Genomic DNA, 25,291 nt, shown 5'->3' with positions numbered 1-25,291 from the left:
AGATGGAGAATAGGGTTGGTGCCATCACACAACCCTGTCTCACTCCTCTCCTAATGGGTATCTGTTCTGTAAGACTACCTTGTTGTCCCCAATGTAAAATGGCAACATTATTCTGATATAACCAAATTATCTGGGTCGGAATCTCTTCTGGGACACCCGGGGTCTTTAATGCTGTCCACAGAAGTTCTCTCTAGACATTATCGAGTGCAACCTTTAGATCGACTAATGCTATGTAAACATGTCTCTCTTTAATCTCTGTATATTTCCATAGCATGCACATAAGTCTAAACGCCTGATCAAGAAGTAAGTCTCCCGTGAATCAGAGACCCTTGATGTGCACAGAGGTTTCTCTGCTCCATTTACTCCAGTGTGTGTGTTCCCTACCAGCCTCAGGAATGTGAGCAATCCACATCACCTGTCTGGGTGTTTGCAGTCCTCAGCTCCAAGAAGCCTTTCTGAGCTTGTGGCAATTAACTCCTGGCAAGGGCTTTGCCCATCTACCACTACAAAGGTAGCAGTTTGTGCACCCCTCCCAGCCTAAAAAGATCGCCTTACCATGAGAACAGCCAAAGTCATGGCGCACATGCATAATTTGTGTTAATTTATGACCAAAAATCTGTACCTGAGGTCAAGCTATCCATGCAGCTTGGGCACACAGGGCATGGGCGCATGTACATACAGGAATATTTCCATCTCAAGAAAGCCGCATATGAAGTTTTCTAATCTTCATGCTTATATTAATTCATATGAACTTTCTGACTTTTAAAGTGTGGGTGTTTTCTCCAATAGAAGAGACAGCATACGTCAGTATAGTTGCACCAAATATCTTTCCTACAGTGGATACACTTGTGCCCAGATATAATACGTAACCTGGTCTATATTAGCACAGTACCATGAGTTTCCTAGATTGGGCCAGGAACGTAATTCTTCCAGGTAAGTTTTAGCATATCTTTTGACCATTTTGCATAAAATGTAATACTCGGTAAAATGTAGGACTAACTTGGATCATCAAGCTAAGTTTTGCTCTGTGAGGTATAAAGCAACCAAGTGGGGAAAGTTTAAATGGTTAGGGGAGGTTTTTTTAAATTACCTTTTTTCATTAAAGCTCTGTATGTATGAAGATATGTGGTATTCCAGTAACGTGAAACTAGTAAAAGGCAGTTCAGTGCAGAACAAAGCCAAAGAAAAGCTTAAAGTCAATGAGGGATAATGGAGGCCACTGGTCTGTGGGTGGATAATGCATCATGATGTAGCATTCTTTAAAGAAGTGCCTCTTCTCATCTTCCCTAAATTAGACCAGAGTTGGGGTGGTCATGATGGACATGGGGCTGTTGTTCCAGATCCTGAGTAAAGAGATGGAAAAGGCCGTACTAGTCTGTAGTCTGATGGTGTGCTGGCTGTTGGTGGGTGAAAAACCATTAGAGATGGTACATTTGTTAAGCAGGGGTGCTGGTCATGATGGCTTTATAAATGATGCAGCTGATTTTGAAAATGGGGGTGATTTGATCATATTTCTTCAGGCCTTGCATGAGACGTGCTGGGGCATGGAGGATGCCCTTAAGTTGTGTCAGGGTGGAGTCTGACAGCCTATGGAGAAGAGCATTACCACCATCCAAATGTAAGAGTATGAAGGCATAAACCGAAGTAATTTTCTGGAAGAAAGTTTCACTTTCTTTAGAAGAGAGAGCTGATAGCAAGGCCTTTTTCTTTTTCACTATCTATTCCTTGAGGGTGAGGCTGGTGCCCATGGTGAATCCAAGTGACCGCATTTGGCGAAAGAAGGGTTTGAAACTGTCAAGCCTCATGTCATGAATTCAGGTATGCACTGTTCTTGCTTGTCACATTTAAAGAAAAAAAGCATATGAAATTAATTAAAACAAACATAGATTGAAAAAAGAACTATACTCAGAATAGTTTTGGTATGGTTGTTGAAAATCAATTTTTAGTACCTTTTTAGTTGTTAGTACTAAGAAAAGGTGTCAGATGGTTTTCGAAGGGTTAACTACATTTGAGCATGTGTTTTTATTTTTTGCCTAAACCCTTAGCTCTGTCTGATGCATCTGCATGAAGTTTGGCAAAGATTTATCTTGTTTGGATCTCTCTTGCTATGTTGAGTGCATATCTGTTGAGTGGGGGGACTTGTTACAGTGGTGATCAAAGAAGTGTTCATTGGCCAAAAGCTCCTGTGCTGTTTCATGAATCTGTATGAACTTTGGCAGGCAGTTAGCACGTTAAGACCATTGCAAAGATTCAATTTTTGCTAATAACTTTCCTTCCTTTTGTCATTTCTGCATGCCGGTTTACTTACCAGAGCTTGAATTGCTGCGTGGGCTGCAGTTAGTTGACTGCATGTGAGGTAAGCACAGGACAGAGTGAATGACAGTGGGTTTTCGACTGATTCATTTCTATAGTTTCCGTGTGTATCTTCAAAGAATAATTAGTCTGGGCAACTTCATACACTGTAACATGCTCTTTATCAACGTTGCTGAGTTGGGATTGGTCTACGCCAAGCTGTCTTCACATGTTATGTACTCATTAAAAAAGATATTTGACCCAATTGAGAACACCAATGGCATAATTTGTGCTGTTAATTAAGATTCACAATAATCAATGCGCGCGACCACAGTTGTTTAGTACTTTAAACCAATTCTAGAAAGGAATCTATGAAACAGTGGAGTTCCGCTTTACTTTGATTACAACATGGAATTGGAACTTTGCTTTCTGCTAACAAATACGTGGATGTATATGTATTTTAGTACACCTCTAGCAATGAACAGGTATTATTGTGCCATAATTATTTTTGCTGAACTAGTAGAGTTATATTAATATTGAATGTAAGAGATATGGATACAAATAATGATGGGGAATGCGAGTGCAACATTAAACTCTATTTAACTATGCTTGTCTAGTGTAATGCAATTTTGTTAAGTGGGATGCCAGAATTTAAGCACATGCTTCCCACTGATACAATCTCTAATTCAGTCACAAATGTTTTCTTCTCCTGGCTCATGCGATAAAGAAAAGGACCATCCTTTGTGTGTTAAGTAAAATCAGAACAGTCTTTTAAATAAGTTGACTTGCAAAGTACTCAGTTCATATGATAAATCGTATTGAGGAATGGATTGTTTTTTTATTAGTAAAGGAATCAAATGGCCACAAGACTCTTTGCAAAAGTATTATAAAAAGAAAACTGCATAGAGGTAAAACAACATACATGTTCTTTTACAGTGCAGTGTTAAATATAAGGAATGTAACTATTGCAGAAGACATAGCAAAACAATGGGGTGCTGCTGGTCAAATTAAATTAGCTCAATGGTTATATGCTTCCTGATCAATTTGTGCATTTTGGGTCTGTTCGACTCCCCAGATATATAAACGGTTTCTAGGACTGGAAAGGGGAAATAAGTCCTTTCATGATTGCTGGAGCCCAAAAAGGACTCTCCTCCATGGTTCAGCTCTTTACATAACACCCACTTACAAATAACAGCATGGGGAGTCCTTCAGCTCTGCAGAGGTCAATGGATCTTTTCCACCATGCTCAGAATTAGAGTTGTCCAAAAATAAAGTCTTCAAAACATCATGGACAATTATAATTTTTGAAGAGTAAATGACGACAGGTTAAGAAGGTTTTGAAGGTTTTGATTTTCAATTAGAATTCCAGATATCTTTATTCACTTTAGTAGTTACAGAAATCAGAGAGGGTTAAATCATCAAAATTAAGACATGTGTTCCATAAAGAAACCCAATATACTAGCTAAAGATCCTATTCTAAATAAGAACCCATTAAGATTTATTTTGAAAATGAGCAGTAAATATGGACAAACTCATCTTGAAGAGTAGTTCTGGAACACTCAGCCAAGTTTCCCACAACTGCAGTAGCAACTGTTTTAGAAGAGCGATCACAAATTAGTAAAGGCAAATCATGTCTAGAATATCTAAAAGTAATCAGCTCTCCTTAAAGAAGAGTCTCTGGCGGGAAAAAATCCAGCAGCAAAACCACTGGATGAGGAGAGGGGTATAGAGTTGTGTATTCTAACTAGCTAGGAACACTTATTATTATAGCCTTTTAATTCAGGTATCAGTTGTTTGCAGATTCCTTCTCTCTATATTCCAATCAGAACAGCCCGTAAGATGGTTCTGTCAATCATGCTATTCATTTTCTTCTGATTTCCCAGTCTGCAATCTCTTCATCTGGATTGATACATTTTCTTGCATAATTGTTACGTGAGAGAAGGTTCCCATGAGAATCCTTTTACCTATGCTAAAGACGCATTATTGCCCACATGCATCAAGGTAATTTGCATTCGCAAACGGAGCGAATCGCAAAATTCGTCCGTTTGCGAATGCAATTTCCTTTTTTGGGTGCATTATTTTTTTTCATTTTTTCGCAATTTAAGGAATCGCAATTATGTTGCGATTTCCTAAATTGCGATTGCATTTAAGAAATCGCAATTTGTGATTTCTTAAATGCAATGCATTAAAAAAAAATGTGCGAATTCGCAAATAGGAAGAGGTAAATTACCATGAAGTTGAACTTCATGGTAATTTGTGAAAACTTTCAAAAATGCACAAAAGTGCATTTTTTAAAGTTTCATTTTACACACACACATGCCCTTGGGGCATGTGTGCATTTTCACAATGAGGAAATCGCAAAATTTAACAATGATGCATGTGGCCGTATGAGTTTACACGCAGAAACAAGAGGCCTAGTCAGAAAATATAAAAACATATCGAGTTAATTGAAAGCAACATTTATAAGTCTATGCCACCATTTGTTCTTTACAATTTCAATAGTCTATCGTTCTTAGTGAAAATGATCGAACATGAGGTGGGAGAAAACTAAATGAAAATAATATTACAGTCAACACATCTCTAGGATCACAAAAATGTTATGATGTTGCACAGAATACTTTACTATGAGCAAAGGTCAAAATAAAGCCTCAGGCCAAGCCACTTCATAGGCTAAGATATAATTGCTTAGTGCTGAATTTTTGAAAAACCTGAAATTATGAATGAAGCCTTTCTAGCAACATCTTTCACGTCTACATTTGTCATTCTACAATATATTCAGGTTTTATTTATTTGTTCTACTAAAAGATATCACTATTCTTGTGAGTTATCTCTGAAACCTGCATTTCATATGAATTTAAAAATTTTCTAAATTGCATTTCGACTATGCTACATATGTTAATTTCTAGATATGTGGTCTTTTCTCTCATGATCTTACAAAATGCATGTACTCAGAAAGAAATTCAGAAAATGCTAACGTTTTATGAGTATACTGCAAAAATCACATCCCATACAGACTTTTGTTAGGTACTTCAATGTAACTCAATCTAGGCCTAGGTAGCTACACAACCTTTTACCTAAATTTGTCCTACCTTGCTCTGCATAACCGTTTCCAGCACTGACCTTTCACCCAGTTATGTGCTGAATAAATGTCGATCAGTTTCTTGGAAACTAGCCTGATTCATTTTGCCGAAGGATTCTTCGAAAAGTCACTGCACATGACGTACATAACAGCATAAACACACTGTGTAAAACGTCATGGCTATCTTCCTCCCAGGGCGAGAGAACTGCTTTGCATAATCGCAGGTATTGTTCTATGCTCATTTGCATAATCATACTCACAACATATCAATTGTGTAAGGAACCCTGAAACTATCTTTATGGTATAAAGGACCCATACCAACACTAGATAGGCAGAGGAGAAGCTTCAATGCTGACACTAGACACTGAGGTCCGGGCCTACAGAAGCTACAACATACAGAGCTCTGATATCCCTTGCGGGGTGTCTAACTTGAGACCAAAGACAGGGTCTTTCATTCTCTCTCATCAGGTAATGGGGTTGGCTCTTTCCTAGGTGATTCTTGTTTTTACACCTGCATACATGCTAGGTACACTTAGGTAGGATTTTCATCTTAGTAGGACGCTTGATTGCAGTCATGTATCTATATGCCTGCACATATTCACTGTTTTAGCACCATGGTAGAATTCTACCTTTTATTTACTCTGTTAATGCTTGTAATCTTGTACATTTGTTTCTGTTTAATGATAGTTGCAGCAAACATGTTTTATACTAGAATGACGCTGGTTCAATACATGCTTATTGAAAACATCTTTATGTTTATTTTGTGAATCTCTTAGAGACTAGGTATGATTGACTGAGCGAAAAGTGTTGTACTGTTTCCACGATCCCCAAAGGATCAAGGGTTGTCATGTTTGATATTCACCGGAAACTATTCACTCCTTGGTAAGGTTAGGAGGCTTATGGTGGCACTTTGAGCTAGCTGGTCCAAAAGGCTGACATATTCTTCAGGGGTGACTGGAATCAGTCTGGACATCAATCCCTTAGTTTATGTTGTTTAAACGTGCAGATCCTATGTATTTGTAGGAACTACTTTACAGCGTGACCTGCTCTTTGCAGGTTTTAGAATATTAAAGGCAGACTGCATTGATGAGACCAGCAGCCCGATAGGCACAGACACCGTTGTCTAGGAACAACAACCAGGATAGATTGCACAACACTGCTGTGGGTCTCTCTCCTTCCATGATATTCTATGAGTTTCCCAGCCTGACCTATACGCAATGGCCTATCTCTGGCTCTCAGCAGATCTTGTAAACCTTATTATGATGGTAACTTCCTTTACTACACTATACAGGTACTCATATTGAGTGCCTGAGATGTGGAACATGTTACCAGATATTATAAGGTAAGCAGTTCAGAATGTCATGTACAGTAACATCACTTGCTCAGTTATAGGATTTTAATAACAAAAATATTTTCTCTGCAGGTAGTGGTAGTTGTTTGTGTGGCAAGTGGGGCTTGGTAAGAGAAGTGGGTGATTTTTGGGTTGTGGCTTTACACTAACAGAGTTTTGGGAAAAACGGAGGGGTACATGGTTTTGAGTGAACAAAACTGTATGTCTTCAGGACCATTTGCACATACTGTGGAGTTTGTAATCTAGATTACCAGTATGGTAGTGGCAGTTCTGAGTATATATGGGACTTGGAAAATTCTGCTCTGCATCCATAGCTTCTCCTGACTGTGGTTAGTGGTTCCAAGAGAAGGTGTATGGGTTGGGTGAATGCATGACCTGGTGGAAGTCTCTGGCTGTGGTTTTGTGTCACACTAATCTCTTAAATTGATATGACAATTCTAAAACAGCATGCTTAGTGAGTTATGTGAAATGGGAAATTGTCACCTGAATGCCTTGATTCTCTGGGCAGTATAGGCCCCCCCACTTAGTTGGATATAATGGGCAGTTGACACAAGTAGGGTAATGACAAATGGGTGTTGAAGGCTAAATCCTGTTTGAAAGACTGGTCATGTATAAAGAAGTCATTGTTCCTGTACTGGAGATTGTATTGTGGCCAATGTACTGGGCAGAAGGAATATGTACTTGAGACTATAGTTTGCTTAATATAGGCTTTGTAGCTAAAGTAATTGTACTTCTGATATAGCATAATGAATTACTATTTACATGTATTATAGAAAGGAATGCCAATCAAAAACTGAGAAAGAATCTTTTAAGTATTGCTGTTTTTAGAGTTAGAAAAAACATGACACATAAGGTCCTATTTTGATGTCATTTGGAAAGCCACTGACCTGCGGTCGGAGACTTTCCGACCGACATCTTCGGTTTAACTTTTGCCCGCCGAATTACAATGCGGGCGGTCGAAAGTGAAATGGGACGGTCATTGAGGCTAGCTTCCGACTGCCTCAAGGAGCCCGTCAGGCAGTCGGAACTGGCATGAAATCCCATAAGGATAGCATTTCCACTGTCGGGATTACAATGTCGGTTTCTCACAGGCTTTTCAGGGAAAGTCAGGTGGAAAAAAACTTGGGGTTCCCCTAGCAGGGCCTCCATTCCCCAGTGGCCTCCAGTTGGGGACCAAGGGGGTATCTATGGGGGCCCCTGTTAATCCCTGCACCATGGGGCAGGCACCTTGAGGTGCTGCCACGTGATGCAGTGATTAACAGTTTCTCTCATTTCTCCATGGGAGCTTGTACTATATATAGTTCACAGCTGCAGCACAAGCTGCCAAAGAGAAATGGGAGTATACGACCACACCACGCGTGGTCACATTGTAATGTCGGTGTTGAGACCTCCGACTGGAGGTCGGTCGGTCGGAGACTGCGGCGGTGTCGGGGGGACGTGAGACCGCCCGGTATCATAATCAGGCCCAATGTAGTAATGTTGAAGTGTAACAGGTGGAGATCTATTTAATAAAAAAAATTGGACTGTCACAATTTGACACCAATCAAAAAAGCATTGGCGAAAAGAAAACCTAACAACTTAGAAACAAACTAAATATCACTTAAAAAATAATAAAACTTAAACAAGTAGGAAAAAAATTGGGAATCAAAAGCGACTGCATTGGTGAACGCATTAGGTTTTGCCTATGTGATTAATAGTTGGCTGTTTTGTGCTGCAAGTTGTAGCGTGCTGAGTAGTTGTACAAAATAAGTTACAGAAAGTCTGTTTAAGTGTTATGATTTGTTTATGTACAAAAATGCAATATATTGTGCTGCTACTAGTGGTATATGTGGGTAAGTAATAGGAAAAGTTTGAAAAATGAAGCAAAATAAGGAATTAATAGAATTAATTGATGTAAAGGCAATATTATGTGTTTAGAGGATTTATGACTGCTGCACCATTCAAATAATGTCCCTAGTGCCTAAATAAGTATTTGTATCTGCCTGTTAAGTAGTAATCTTTAGCAATATTATGCGTTAAGTGAGGTCCCTAGAGCTTTTAGCTCCGGTGCCACTGCACCTGTAGCTTCATGCAAATCAAGCCCCTTTTAACAGCAAGATAACTACAATTGTGCCTGCCTGTATAGTAGTAAAATATAGCAGTATAAGGTGTTTCAAGGAGGTAATGACAAATTTTGGGCCCGGTGCCACTGCTCCTACTGAACCTTTCAAATCATGACCCTGTTGTCTGAAAGGTAACTGCACTTGTGCCTGCCTGTTTAGCAGTAAAATATAGCAATTTAGGTGTTTATTTGGGTGCCTAGAGCTTTTGGTCCTTGTGCCACTGCACCTACGGCACCTTTCAAATAATGACCCAATTGCCTGCTAGATAAATGTACTTGTGTATGTCTTGTTTAGTAGTAAAGTGTAGCAATAATCTGGGTTTAGTGGTGTCCCTAGAGCTTTTGGCCCCAGTGCCACTGCACCTGGTGCACCATTCAAATAAAGTTCCTTTTATCTGCAAGTCAACTGCAATTGTGACTGCTTGTTTAATAGTCAAATATAGCAATATTATGTATTTAGTAGAGTTCTGACAAATTTGGGGACCAGTGCTACTGCACCACTCAAATTATGCCTAAAAGATAACTGCATTTGTTACTGCCTGTTTAGTTTAAAGTATAGCAATAATAGGTGTTTAGTGGAGTGCCTGGGGCTTTTGGTCCTGGTGTCACTGCACCTGCTGCACCATTGAAATCATGACCCTGTTGTCTGCAAAGTAATTGCACTTGTGGTTGCCTGTTTAGGAGTAAAAAATGTGGATTGGGCATTGCACTGTGGCATTGACCACCCCCCATCCCAAAAGGGACAAACCAATATTTTTGTGCCCGGGGGCAGACCAGGGGTTTGCCATCAATTTAGCCCTGGGGGCAGAATGCCCACTGAAAGGCAGGATTTGATTTTAAATAAAATAATTGGGTGGGTCTGGCCCATCCTGACATCAGACCGCACCCTCACTCCCAAAGCCCCAACGGACTCCCATCCCAAAAGCAAGTAAGAGGCCATTTGATTCTTTCGGGGTTTTTTTTCCCACAAAGGCCAGGAGAGTGGGGTTAAATCCCAATCTCTTCACACTAGCCATGGAGATTGGCTGCACATTTTAGGCCTGGGTAGACCGCCCCCTGCGGAAACCTACCATACCAGGCCATTTTTGATAACTCAAAACCAGGAGGGTGAGAATTAGGGATGTATGACGTTACAACGCATACTTTTACCACGCCTACCATTACCACGCATTTTTTACAACGCAGGATCCATTACAACGCATACCATTACAACGCATGTATTTACAACACAGGTACCTTTACAACGCATACCATTACAACGTAAGTATTGGTAAGTATATAATATTTTTTAAAATGTAATTTAATTAAAATTAATATAATGTAATTTAATTTAATTTAATTAATTTAATTTAATTTAATTTAATTAATGTAATTTAATTTAATTTAATCAATTTAATTTAATGTAATTTAAATTTAATTATATTTAATTTTAACCCTGTACCCCTTTACCCAAAAACCCAAAACTGACCCTGAACCCTAAAAATACCCCTTTACCCAAAAACCCCAAACTGACCCTAAACCCTAAAAATACCCCTTTACACAAAAACCCAAAACTGACCCTGAACCCTAAAAATACCCCTTTACCCAAAAACCCAACACTGACCCTAAACCCTAAAAATACCCCTTTACCCAAAAACCCAAAACTGACCCTGAACCCTAAAAATACCCCTGTACCCCAAAAACCCAAAACTAACCCTGAACCCTAAAAATACCCCTTTACCCAAAAACTGAAAACTGACCCTGAACCCTAAAAATACCCCTTTACCCAAAAACTGAAAACTGACCCTAAACCCTAAAAATACCCCTTTATCCAAAAACTGAAAACTGACCCTCAACCCTAAAAATACCCCTTTACCCAAAAACTGAAAACTGACCCTGAACCCTAAAAATACCCCTTTACCCAAAAACTGAAAACTGACCCTGAACCCTAAAAATACCCCTTTATCCAAAAACTGAAAACTGACCATGAACCCTAAAAATACCCCTTTACCCAAAAACTGAAAACTGACCCTGAACCCTAAAAATACCCCTTTACCCAAAAACTGAAAACTGACCCTGAACCCTAAAAATACCCCTTTACCCAAAAACTGAAAACTGACCCTAAACCCTAAAAATACCCCTTTACCCAAAAACTGAAAACTGACCCTGAACCCTAAAAATACCCCTTTACCCAAAAACGCAAACTTATAATATTTTTAATAAAATGATATACTTACCAATACTTACGTTGTAATGGTATGCGTTGTAAAGGTACCTGCGTTGTAAATACATGCGTTGTAATGGTATGCGTTGTAATGGATCCTGCGTTGTAAAAAATGCATGGTAATGGTAGGTCGTTGTAAAAGTTGCGTTGTAAAGGTTGTATACCGAGAATTAGACACAGGGATCAAGAAAATTCCTACAATCCAGTGTTCCCCTACTTGTACTGATACAAACACTACCCCAGTTGTGCTGCTAGGCCTATTGCTCCTAACAAGAATGGATCAAACCAGGGTCAATGGTAGTACTCTCAGGGAACTCCAATTGACTTTGGTTTGATTTGTTCCCGTCGCAGGCACTAGACCCAGCCATACAAGAAGGGCAGCATTTTTATCAAAACAAGTGGGGTATCACTGAGTGGTAGTAATTTTGTAGGTTCCTGCTGATTCCAGAAGTTTGCATCACAAAAATATTAAGAAAAGGTGTGATTTTAGGTAAAGGTTGAAGTTTGCAGGGCATTTTGGGTAGGAAAACATTGTTGGATCCACATACGGCACATACCGCTGGAATCCCTTCGGTGCCTAGTTTTCAAAAATGTCTGTGGCTTGTACGTTTCCATGGGAGATAGCCAACCATGGCCTCAAATACCACAGCAACCCCTATTACTGATCTCTCCATGTAGCACTTTTGGGCCTTTTGTGTCGCGGTCTCTTGGCCCACCCACACAGGAGAAATGTGGTACAAAACGTGTGGATTCCCACTTGTTCCAGTAGATTCCCACTTATTTCACCCTGGGTATCTAGTTTTAAAAAATGTGCACTTTTGCTAGTTTCCCCTGGATGCTGGCTGAACTAGGGCCTGAAATCCACAGTTGTCAAATGTGAAAAACATGGGTCCATTTTCAGTGGAAAAATATGATGTGTTGATTTTCTAATTTGGCCCCTTTCATCTTGGGGGACTCTAGACCTACTGATGGAGCGAGATAGAAAATAAAATTTTGTTTAAACTCGCAAAGTCACATTTCCATAACATGAATAATAATATTAATAATTTGTGATGTATTGTATTAATACAACCTAGATTAAACTTTACACATGGGGGGACTAACATGTGTGCTCATAAACGTGCATAAATGTTGCATCTTTTTGTTCGTGCAAAATAATAAAAATAATTTGTCGTTTTCGTTTTTGTCATTATTAACTGCAGCAAACTTAAAGAAGCATGTGCTTATTTTGCTTTTCCTTGTCTATGTGATGTCATTTCTACTATTCTAGGTGCATATAAGTCTTATGGATTAAAGAAGACTGGTAGATATAAACGCTGCTTTATTTGTTTGCATTTTGCTAGGTAACATCAGACTAATTGGGAGGGTTAATTAATTAGTAAACCTAGGGTGGATACAGAACCAACATTATTTCCTAAATTAATACTTTTCTTGTTTTTGTTTATTACTAGAAAGCATAAGTTGACTGCTTTTGGGCCTAGTTTACTCGAGTTTGCTAAAAGCTGAATTTTACTTCTGCACAAGTCACGAGAAGCCCATTCTGAAAAAAGTGTTCGTCAAAGCTGCATTCACAAAGCAAAAACTGATGTGCTGTCATCATTCTGTCGGACGTGGCCAAGGTCGAATATGTGATAAAGGACAATTTTGTCAGCTCTAACTTGGCATCCGCGGAAACGAAATGAACACTGTGAGAATATTGATTTACAATTGTTGCAAACCAAGGAAGCTCCTGGTTGCATTCGGAAAAGACAATGGTCTTTAAGAAACGTGACCTAATGGAACTTTTGAAATATGGGTGACATGTCACTTGTCACTCTCAGCCAATGGGACTTCGAGGATTTTTGAAAACTTTCCTTTGCTCAATTTAGCTAGCATAGAAAGGTATAAAAAGTCATGCCCCTAGGGATGGGCTGGCTGCTGCTTTCTGACTTTCCGATGAGGGTGAAGTGCTGCTGGACTTTGCGTGGAGCACGTAAGAATCCTCAAAGAACTTTACTATATTTTCCATTTAATTAGCTTAGCTAGGGACTTAGGCTTTAGAAATGCTAAACTTTTAAATTCTTACTTAAACTTTGAATTTCTTACTAAATTGTATTTTTCTTACGAAACTTTTCAAACATGCTTACTTTAGTGCTAATAAAAATGCATTTATAAAATTACAATTTGAAATACCATAATTTAGTAAATAAAATCTTACTTTTGACAAACAAGCTGGTCTTGGTTATTCAGAAGTGCAGGTTACTATTAGCTAGATCCCATCGCCAATGGTGGTCGTTTAAATGATTAGAATTAATTCTAATGACAATATTCCTTCCGCAGATATATAAAATTGTATATGGTTTGTAAATAATGTGTATATAGATTTAGTCCGACCACCTGATTCAGTAGGCCCAAATTATGTCATGTTTATAAATGGGTCCATAAGGTAGTGTAGAATTTTGTTTATAGGTTATGAAGTTGGGTAGCGTTGTTTATGATATATTTTCTATAGGCCGCTGGATCAATTCTCTGGTAGCAGAAATTGATGGTTGCTAAGAGTAACCAAGGTAATATGTTGGTTGCTAAGGGTTACTAAAGTATTATGGTATGGAAATAGGATAGATGTTTTAACACATGTTGAGTTTGTTTTTCGTGCTATCTGTAAGCTATACCGGTATAGATTGTGTGGCGAGAAATTAGTCACGCAAGTCATCTGTTCTGTTTGCAGTGATATCGCCGAGTATCACAAGAGGTACCGCCGTGTACCATAGTGTTGTCGCCGAGCAGCACAGTGTTAGGGCTAGGTCTGAATCTTGTAAAGTGAGGGTTTTCTAAGAAATTAGAGCAGCATGAGAATAGGGACAAAGCGCCTTCCATAAAACTCACTGTGATAAGAGTATTAGTTATATTCGAGCTTGAGTGAAGGGTAGGATAACGTCGGTGCATGATTATCTATAAACAGGTTAGAGTCCTGTAGGGGTACATGTTTTATATCTATAAACAGGTTAGAGTCCTGTACGGATAACGTCGTTATTTTGCTAACGGTGCATGATTTCTATAAACAGGTGAGAGTCCTGTACGGATTTCATGTGTGTTTGAAATTAGGGAATTTTCCGTGTGAAAGTGCGAATTTGATTTGTAATTTATGTTCAAGTGGAACTCTTAGAACTGTCACTTCGCGGTGCGTTCAGAGGAAAATGAGTTCATAATTTTACGTGTTAGAAGGGTGGGGTAAGAGTTACTCTACTGACGATTGAAAATTATCCTTAGTGTGAATAGCGCCGACTATTCCGAAGTGTGGATACTTGAATGTATGTAAACTATCCTAAATAGTGAAACAAACAGATGAGTCCTTATTGTCATTGTTAAAGAATTAATTTACACTGAAAAGTGCCCTTAAAATGGCGCTGTGAAAGGATTTTGTGAAGGAGGGGTAAGCGCTAGGAGTGAGAAGCGAGAAAACCGCAGCTGCTGTGTACGTCACAGAGCCGCGCTGGGATTGGGTGACCTACGTCACAAGCTATACTCTGATTGGCTCTCGAGTTTCTGACGACCTGTAAGCTGATTGGTCCTTCAGAAAAACTCCATTTTTATTCGTTGAGCAGGAAACTGACGTAGCTCAACTGTCATTGGCTTGTTGGTGTGTTTCGCGCACGGATTGGTTGCTTTGCGGAACATCCCGGAAATATTTTACGAACGATTTTGCGAATTAAATTTAACTTTTAAAAATGAGTTATCATTTTAAACATGTTGAGAAAAAGCCAACATTATTTCAGAAACTTAAAAACTTATTCTCACCTGACAAGAAAATCGAAACGCGAGGTGGTAAATTACTTCATAAGTATAAAACACCTGCAGCGTACATGGAAGGTGAATATGGATATCATACTGTTTTATGGTTTGATAGCTGGAAACGCTATACAAAGAACGACGGTGTTTTAACTTGGCCTGATGATGGTTCATTTAACGTAAAAGTCTTGAGAAATTTACGAGAGAAAATGAATGCTCTTATTCCAAAACCGAGACCAACTCAATTTGAAGCATTAGTTGAGTGGGAAGATGAGATGTATCAGTTACAAAGAGAAGCTAGTGGAATCAAAAGACCTACTAAAACTCCACCTTGGAAAAGAGAAACTCATGAAGACAGATTGCGAATGTGGAGGCAGGGAAACATGAGCGAAGGATTGTATTTAATTCAGGAAATGGTCATGGGTACTCCTGCTGGGAAATCTATAGAAAGCGAATCTGAAGATGCAGTTATGGAAGAAATATACACTACAGCTAGAAAGAATCAACCTTTGAGACCTCCTAGATCATGGTCTACTCCGGTGGTTTCTACTGAAACTTCACCGAGTGCACCTCCAATTAGTGAAGCTCCAAAACTTTATCCAAATAATTGTGAAATTATTGAAACTCCAAAAAGACCAGAATTTGATAATGTTCGAAATGAAGGTAGACATTTTGCAATGACTCCAAGAGCAAGGGAAGCTCCAAAAGATTATGCAAGAGGAACAAGAAATGTTGAGGCTGTTGATTCTGCTGAATATTTTAAATCTAAAGAAGAATTAATTAAACGAATGACAAAAAGCATGGAAGCTGTGACAGTTCCAGTAACGATTGGTCCTGTTCAGCCTGTATTTGACCAAAGAGAATCAAACAAAACAGGGTTAACTATTCCTTTAAATGCAGAAATTCAAAAAGCTGCTGAAAAATTTTACTCAGACATATCCGAAATAAACTCTTCGAGATCGAGAATGCCAGACTTAACTTTTAATGAAGATTTATCTCCAAAAACACCAATGGGTGCTATTTCAGATGTAGGGAGTCCTGAAGTTAGGGTAACTACTCCAAAACTTGATGTGGCTAAATTAAAAGCAAATATCGAAGAATTAATAATTGGAACAATTGGTCCAGATAGTTTAAACTATTATCGAGATGATGAACTATTGTTCATTTGTAAAAGTATTCAGTGGAAAACTAAAAATAAATATGATCAATTAGAAGATTTAGCAGCCGAACTTGAAATCGATGTGAGTAAACAAAAGAATTTTGCAAAACATTACAGATTAGACTTTTCAGAAAGTGACATTGAGAGTTTGAACTCAATGGGAAGAATAGTACATATAAAAGATTTGATTGTTTACATCAAAAAGCTGGGAGAACTCAATAAATGGAGAGTAAAATGGACAAAAAAGAAGGAAGATGAAAGATTGGAAAAATTGTCAAAACAATTTCCAATGAGAGAGATTGCAGGTGGAGGATATGTTCATGTCCCTTGGTCGAGACAGGACATACTGCTATTCACAAATGACTTTCCAAAATTGAGGGAGAAACCGGTAGAGTGGTATAGACAAGTGGATAGATTTATCAAAGTGTCAAAAGTTCTGTGGATTGATTTAGATGGATTTTTCGACATTGTCGTACCATCAGATCTTTGGACAGAATGTAAAATATCAAGAACCTGAACGAATCAAAGAAACAGGTGCCCCAAATCCTCTTGTAATGGATTTTTACGAAAAAGTGATCGTTTGGATGAAAAACAAAATTCCACCCAAAGAAGTTGATTGGGTTAAAATAGAAAGGACAAATCAGGAAACAAAAGAATCAGTTCATTCCTTTTATGAGAGGTTACTGTTAATTTTTAAACAATACAGTGGCTATGAAAAATTAGATGAAAAGGACATGAGTCATTTTATCTATAGATTCGTTTATGGACTAAAACCTGAAATTGCAGATATGATTAGGAATAGCATTGTAGGATGGCAATCACTTTCTGTGGACGATATTCTAAGAAAAGCTAAGTATTGCAGTGATGAGTTAGAAGTGAGACAAAAGAAGCTCAAGGAGAAAGCCATGTGGGCTCAGGTAAAGGTAGCTGAGCAACAAATTGCCAGCATGGGTAATAAGAACACAAATTTTGTTCAAACTGGAAATACGAACCAGATACAAGGAAAGCTTAAAGGTAATATTTTTCCAGGAAAATTTAGCCCAAAGATCGAGGAGTTGAAACAAAGATTACCTTGTTTTAATTGTGGCGAAATTGGACATTGGAGAGACGAGTGTCCTAAACCTCCTAGAAACTTAAAGAATCCCTTATTAAATCCACAGATGCAGAATGGTGTTGACCTGCAGCAACAGCTACAGATGCAACAGGGGTTAAACGAGTTAAACATTCAGCGACAGCAACAACAACAGGTGAATAACTGCCAGGATCAATTGCCACAACCACCATTTCCAAATTGTGGGGGAGTTCAAAAATATAATCCAAATGTGGGATTTCAGGGAAATGAGCAGGTAATAAAACCACAAAAACAGCAAAAACAACAAAGAGTGCAAATGCAAAATGCTTCACAACAATTTTTGTTAACAGAAAGCCAAGACAGTGATTCTGATGATTATTGTTGACGGTGCCCGAGAGAGGAGGAAGAGTGTGTTGTTGGAGCCACTCTTGAGGTTGACCAGTCCGGTCCATTTGTAAATGGGAAAGTTAACGATGTAGACATCACTTTTCTAGTGGACACTGGTGCTACCCGTTCTACTGTTAGATCAGTGGAAATTGAAAACCTACCTCTCTCTGGGGATACCATCCAAGTTGTTGGAGTAAGCAATCAACAAATTAAAACTGATTTAACTGATCCAGTTCCAGTTGAAATTGGAAATTATAGAGACAAACACAGATTTGTGGTTTGTAATAGTAGTCCAGTAAATTTACTAGGCAGAGATATTCTGTGTAAAATGAATTGCAGAATATATTGTTCTCCTGATGGAGTTGAGTTACAAACAATGGAGGAAGATGGTTTGTACAGAATGACCATGATGATGATGGAAGCAGAAGAAACAAAATTGTTTCCTGCATTTGAAGAGAAAGATTTGCCTGAAGAACTCAAGGAAACAGTGAAATCTGATATATGGGATTTTACTGGAAATGAGATGGGTCTGATGAAAAACGTAGACCCAGTAAAAATTACATTGAAACAGGGAATAGAATTTCCTAACATTCCACAGTATAAAATGAAAGCAGAAACAATCGAAGGTATTACACCTATAATTGAAAAATTAATCAAACAAGGTGTATTAAAAGAAATGGAGAGTAGTCCTTGTAATTCACCAATTATGGGAGTTAAAAAGTCAAATGGAACATTTAGAATCGTACAAGATTTGAGAAAGGTTAATCAAATAGTTGTTCCATGTTGTCCTGTGGTTCCAAATCCAGCAGTAATTCTGTACCAGATTCCACATGATGCTGAATGGTATACTGTCATTGATCTTTGCAATGCATTCTTTACTGTTCCCTTACATCCAGACAGTTATGAAATCTTTGCTTTCAGATTCCAAGGTAAGACCCTCGGATGGTCAAGAATCCCACAGGGCTATACAGAAAGTCCTTCAATCTTTAATGAGTTGTTAAAAAGATCCTTAGAAAACTTGGACTTACCAGGTAGGTCTACGTTAGTGCAGTATATTGACGACTTGTTGATAGCTGCAAAGACAAGAGAAAATTGTGTGACAGACACAATAATACTGTTAAATCGCCTTGCAGAAGAGGGACATAAAGTGTCTCCAGCAAAATTACAATTTTGCAAACAAGAAGTAAAATATCTTGGTCACAGAATAGCAAAGGGAAAAAGACAAGTAACAATTGAGAGAATAAAAATGATACAAACAATGTTACCTCCAAGAACACAGAGACAAGTCAGAATGTTCTTAGGAATGGTTGGTTACTGTCGACAATGGATAAGTGGATTTTCAGTAATTGCAAAACCACTACAAAGACTGACAAAGTCCGATGTAAAAGATCCAATTATTCTCAATGATGCTGAGATGGAATCTTTTGAGAACCTGAAAAAGAGCTTATGCCAAGCTCCTGCTTTAGGTATGCCGAATTATGAAAAAGATTTTGAACTATATTGCAGTGAGAGAGAAGGATGTGCATTGTCTGTATTGATTCAGAGACATGGGAATTTAAAGAAGCCTATTGCATACTTCTCTGCAGTTCTTGATCCCATTGCAAAAGCATTACCAGGCTGCTTGAAAGCAGTTGCAGCTACAAGTGTTAGTCTTGAGCAAAGTGAAGGAATCATTATGGGATTTCCTGTAAAAGTTTTTGTGCCTCATTCAGTTGAAATATTGCTGACAAGAGGTAAAACTCAGCATCTGACAAGTAGCAGATTGACAAAGTATGAGAAAATCATACTAGGAGCAGATAATGTTTCAATTTCAAGATGTTTGAATCTGAACCCTTCTACATTACTGCCTGATTCTGAGATCATTGATAACATCGAAACAGAACATGAATGTTTAGATGTTATGGAATTCTGCACGAAACCAAGACATGATATTAAAGATAGACCCCTACCTGAATCAGATTTTGTCTACTTTGTGGATGGCTCTTGTTTAAGATCAGAAGGAGGTGTCTTGAAAGCCTCATATTCAGTCTGTACAGTTAAAGAGGTTGAAGAAGCATCATGTCTTGAAGGAGTTCGATCAGCACAAGTGGCTGAATTGATTGCTTTAATTCGTGCTTGTGAAGTATCAAAGGATATAAGAGTTACCATCATTACTGATAGTCAGTATGGGTATGGAGTTGTACATGATTATGGACAACTCTGGTCTCAGAGAGGATATATGACATCAGCAGGATCTCCGATTAAAAATGCAGTTTTCATAAGGAGATTAATTGAAGCAATACAATTGCCGAAAGAAATCGCAATTGTCAAGTGTGCAGCGCACACTAAAGGAGTCGATTATATCTCAAAAGGCAATGCATTTGCAGATGAAACGGCAAAATACTGCGCAAGAAAAGGTTATTCTTACAATCGGGAAAGGAGCAAAGAAACTGATTCAAATTCATTAATGCTAACAACAGTTGTAGAAACATGGAATGTTTCTACCACTGCGCCCTCGGCCTGGTCGCCCCCACACCCCCCGCCTGCTCCTCCTACCTGCTGCCTGTGCCTCGATCCACACGGCGCCCCAGCCGCCACAGGACCGCCGCTGAACCACCCCAGCCGCCACAGGGCCGTCCCAGCACCGCCCCAGCCACCGCAGGGCCGCCGCCGAGCCCCCAGCTTTTCCCGCCGGATCTCGACGAGACCCCGCCCCCCCGCACGCCGATTGGCTACCGCGATCCCCGCCTCCCCGCACACCCTCCCTCCCGGCTCCCCTCTTAAGGGGACCCACAGCGCTGCTCAGGAGCGACCACTGCGCCCTCGGCCTGGTCGCCCCCACACCCCCCGCCTGCTCCTCCTACCTGCTGCCTGTGCCTCGATCTACACGGCGCCCCAGCCGCCACAGGACCGCCGCTGAACCACCCCAGCCGCCACAGGGCCGTCCCAGCGCCGCCCCAGCCACCGCAGGGCCGCCGCCGAGCCCCCAGCTTTCCCGCCGGATCTCGACGAGACCCCGCCCCCCGCACGCCGATTGGCTACTGCGATCCCCGCCTCCCCGCACACCCTCCCTCCCGGCTCCCCTCTTAAGGGGACCCACAGCGCTGCTCAGGAGCGACCACTGCGCCCTCGGCCTGGTCGCCCCCACACCCCCCGCCTGCTCCTCCTACCTGCTGCCTGTGCCTCGATCCACACGGCGCCCCAGCCGCCACAGGACCGCCGCTGAACCACCCCAGCCGCCACAGGGCCGTCCCAGCGCCGCCCCAGCCACCGCAGGGCCGCCGCCGAGCCCCCAGCTTTTCCCGCCGGATCTCGACGAGACCCCGCCCCCCCGCACGCCGATTGGCTACCGCGATCCCCGCCTCCCCGCACACCCTCCCTCCCGGCTCCCCTCTTATGACGCCCCCTGAGCGACCGCGCAGCGGACGCGCGCAGCGGGAGCACCAAATGAGCGCCGAAGGTGCGCCAAAGGTAAGCCCGTCTGCGCCCGTCCGCGCCTGGACCGCGCCCAGTGCCAGGACCCCTGGCCCCCGCAGACCCCAGCCCACCCGCCGGACGTACGACGCCGCCGCCCTCAACGCACTCAACGCCGGCCGAACCCCTGGATGCTACCGAGCCACCCCGAGACGCACCCACGGTCCCTTCATCTGCCAGGCCTGCAAGTTCTCCTGCACCCGGACCTGCGCGGCACCAGCACCCACCAAGCCGAACTCCAGCAGCAGCCACCTGAAGTGCATCCTGCTCAACACCCGCTCCGTCCACAGACACGCCGTCGAGCTCTGGAACCTGCTCGACACCACACACCCAGACGTCGCCTTCCTCACGGAAACCTGGATGCACGCCTCCTCAGCACCCGACATCGCCATCACCATCCCGGACGGCTACAAGATCATCCGGAGAGACCGCGTCAACCAGACAGGAGGTGGCATCGCCATCATTCATAGGAACACCATCCGCATCACGACCAACACCGACGACACCATCGCACCCGCCGAACACCTGCACTTCCAGATCCACGTCAACCCGAAGACCACTCTCAGAGGCACCCTCATCTACAGACCCCCGGGACCACGCACACAATTCAGCGAGGACATCGCCGACTTCATCAGCCCGCTCGCCCTCCCCTCAGCCGACTACATCCTCCTCGGGGACCTCAACTTCCACCTGGAGAACAACGACGACCGCAACACGACCACCGTGCTGGAAAACCTCGCAAACCTGGGACTCAAGCAACTGGTGACCACCCCCACCCACCTCGCCGGACACACACTCGACGCCGTCTTCTCATCCAGCAAAGACATCGCCTTCAGCCACGCCACAGGACTCCACTGGACGGACCACAGCTGCGTCCACTTCACCTTCAGAAGAACGACGACCCACCACCACCAGCAACAGGCTGCCCGAAGAAGCTGGAACAAGATCACAGCCGACCAGCTCACCGCCTCCCTGAGTCAGCACCCTCCCGCCAGCTCAGCGAACCCCAGCCAGGCCGCCGACAACCTCACAAAGTGGATCAGCAACTGCGCGGACGAACTCGCCCCTCTGAGGACCCCGCCCAGCAGACCCGGCAGCAAGAAAGCCCCATGGTTCACCGACGAACTCAAGAGCTCCAAGAAGAACTGCCGAGCCCTCGAGAAAGTCTGGAGAAGGGAACCTACCGCGGGCAACATGACCACCCTCAAGCTTGCCACCCGGAAGCACCACCAACTGATCCGCGCCACCAAGAAAACTGCATTCAAGGACCGACTGGACACCAACGCACACAACTGCAAGGAACTCTTCAACATCGTGAAAGAGCTCTCCAACCCCAACGCCGGTAACAACGACATCACCCCATCGCAAGACCTCTGCAACTCCCTCGCCTCCTACTTCCACAACAAGATCGCAGACATACACAACAGCTTCAGTAGTCAACCATCGCACACAAAGACCGCAGCAACGCCACCCACCACCACCCTCCGCGCCTGGACTCCGATCAGCACCGATGACACCGTCCGCATGATGAACTCCATCCACTCCGGATCTCCGACCGACCCGTGCCCTCACCACGTCTTCAACAAGGCCGACGCTGTCATCGCACCCCACCTGCGGGACATCATCAACACCTCCTTCGACACCGCCACCTTCCCGGAGAGCTGGAAGCACGCCGAACTCAGCGCTCTACTTAAGAAACCAACAGCGGACCCCACCGAACTCAAGAACTACCGCCCCATCTCGCTCCTCCCGTTTCCAGCCAAAGTCATCGAGAAGACCGTCAACAAACAGCTGGCCGCATTCCTCGAGACGAATGGATCCCTCGACCCCTCACAGTCTGGCTTCCGAGCCAACCACAGCACCGAGACCGCTCTGATCGCTGCCACCGATGACATCCGAGCCCTGATGGACAACGGAGAAACAGCGGCCCTCATCCTCCTAGACCTCTCCGCGGCATTCGACACTGTCTGCCACCGCACCCTAGTGCAGCGCCTCAGCAACGTCGGAATTCAGGAAAAGGCACTGGAATGGATCGTCTCCTTCCTCGACGGAAGAACACAGAGAGTCCGCCTACCACCGTACAAGTCAGAGGCCACCGAAGTCATCTGCGGCGTCCCTCAAGGATCCTCGCTGAGCCCCACCCTCTTCAACGTCTACATGAGCCCCCTCGCGCCCATCGCACGCCAACACAACCTGAACATCATCTCCTACGCCGATGACACCCAGCTGATCCTCTCACTGACCAACGACCCCGCCGCTTCCAGAGCCAACCTTCACGAAGGGATGAAAGATGTAGCCGAATGGATGACGACCAGCCGCCTGAAACTGAACTCAGACAAGACGGAAGTCCTCATCCTGGGCTCCTCGCCCTCCGCCTGGGACGACTCCTGGTGGCCCCCCGCCCTGGGCACCGCACCCACACCGACAGACCACGCACGCAACCTGGGCTTCATCCTGGACTCCTCCCTCTCCATGACCAGACAAGTCAACGCCGTCTCCTCGTCATGCTTCAACATCCTGCGCATGCTACGAAAGATCTTCCGGTGGATCCCCACCGAGACCAGGAAGACGGTCACCCAGGCCCTCGTCACCAGCCGACTGGACTACGGCAACGCCCTCTACGCCGGAACCACCGCCAAGCTCCAGAAGAGACTCCAGCGGATCCAGAACGCCTCAGCCAGACTCATCCTCGACATCCCCCGACGCAGCCACATCTCCGGACATCTGAGAGACCTGCACTGGCTCCCCGTCAACAAGAGAATCACCTTCCGTCTCCTCACCCACGCACACAAAGCCCTACACGACCAAGGCCCGAGCTACCTCAACAACCGCATCAACTTCTACGCTCCCAAACGCCACCTCCGATCAGCCAGTCACGCCCTCGCCGCCGTCCCCCGCATCCGAAGATCGACAACAGGAGGAAGGTCCTTCTCCCACCTGGCCGCCAAGACCTGGAACTCCCTCCCGACCGACCTGCGCCTGACCCAAGACCACCTCTCCTTCAGGAAGAAGCTCAAGACCTGGCTGTTCGAGCAGTAGCAGCACCCCCCCCCCCCCCAAGCGCCTTGAGACCCTCCGGGTAAGTAGTGCGCTATATAAATGTCCATGATTGATTGATTGATTGATTGGAATGAGATTAGAGAATTACAAAATGAAGCAGATGATGAGGAAAAAGATCTGTGGTTAAGATCAGATTGTAGACCACGTGAAGAAGATGGAGTGTGGGTTTACAAAGATGGCAGAATAGTCTTACCAAATTGTTTAATTGCAGATATGGCCAGATTATATCATGGTCCAGCACATCTTGGAAGAGATTCTATGATTAGACTTTTCAGAGAAACTTGGTTCAACACTAAATTCAGAACAATTGCAGAATCTTTTTGTCAAAGGTGTTTGTCTTGCCAACAAATGAATCCAAACAGAAAATCATTGGTGGGGACAGGAATAATTGGTCGAGAGGGTGGTCCTTTTACCAGGTTACAGATGGATTTCATTGAAATGCCCTTACACAATTGCTTAAAGTATGTTCTTGTAATTGTTTGTTTATTTTCAAGATGGGTAGAAGCATTTCCTACAAGACATTGTGATTCAATTACAGTAGCGAAACTACTGCTCAGAGAAATTATCCCAAGGTACGGTTTTCCAGTCACTATTGAGAGTGATGGAGGAAGCCATTTCGATAACAAACTGATGAAGTTAATTTGTGAAGCTTTGAGCATTGAGCAGAAAATACACTGTGCATACAGACCAGAGGCATCAGGGGTAGTTGAACAGATTAATGGAACAATTAAAAACAGAATTGGAAAAATGTGTCTTGAAACAGGTGTAAAGTGGACAGATGCTCTTCCACTTGTTTTGATGTCATTAAGAAGTACACCAGATAAAAAGACAGGTTTGAGTCCTCATGAAATTTTAATGGGAAGAGTTATGAGGCAAGCTTTTGTACCTGTAGGTAAACTGTTGAGCATAAATGACAGTGCTATTTTGGATTACTGTAAAAGGTTATCTGATATAGTGACTTCTGTGTCTAATCAGGTGGGAACTGAAGCACAATCAAATGAGAAAGTTTGACACATGACCTGAGACCTGGTGACTGGGTCAGAACAAAAGTACATCGGAGAAGAAATTGTTTGGCTCCTAGATGGCAGAAGCCTAGGCAAATAATTTTGATCACTACTAATGCTGTAAAATGCAAAGGATTGAAACGTTGGATTCATCCTAGTCATACTATTCCAGTACCGACTCCTGAAAGTTCTGATATTGAAAGTGATACTACAGATGATTCTGATTCTGAAGCAGAAGGTGAAATAAATCCAGATCTTGAAGATCGACAAGAAGGTCGACATCTGGAACCTGTATCTGTGAATGAAAATTCAACAAGAAAAGACTTGGAAATTATTGAAATAGATTCTGAAGGTGAAGAGAA

This window comes from Lissotriton helveticus, chromosome 1_2 (assembly GCF_964261635.1).
Source record: "Lissotriton helveticus chromosome 1_2, aLisHel1.1, whole genome shotgun sequence".
In the NCBI taxonomy this organism is placed as follows: Eukaryota; Metazoa; Chordata; class Amphibia; order Caudata; family Salamandridae; genus Lissotriton; species Lissotriton helveticus.
The sequence above is the reverse complement of the archived record's forward strand: the minus strand, read 5'-3'. Positions refer to the sequence as shown.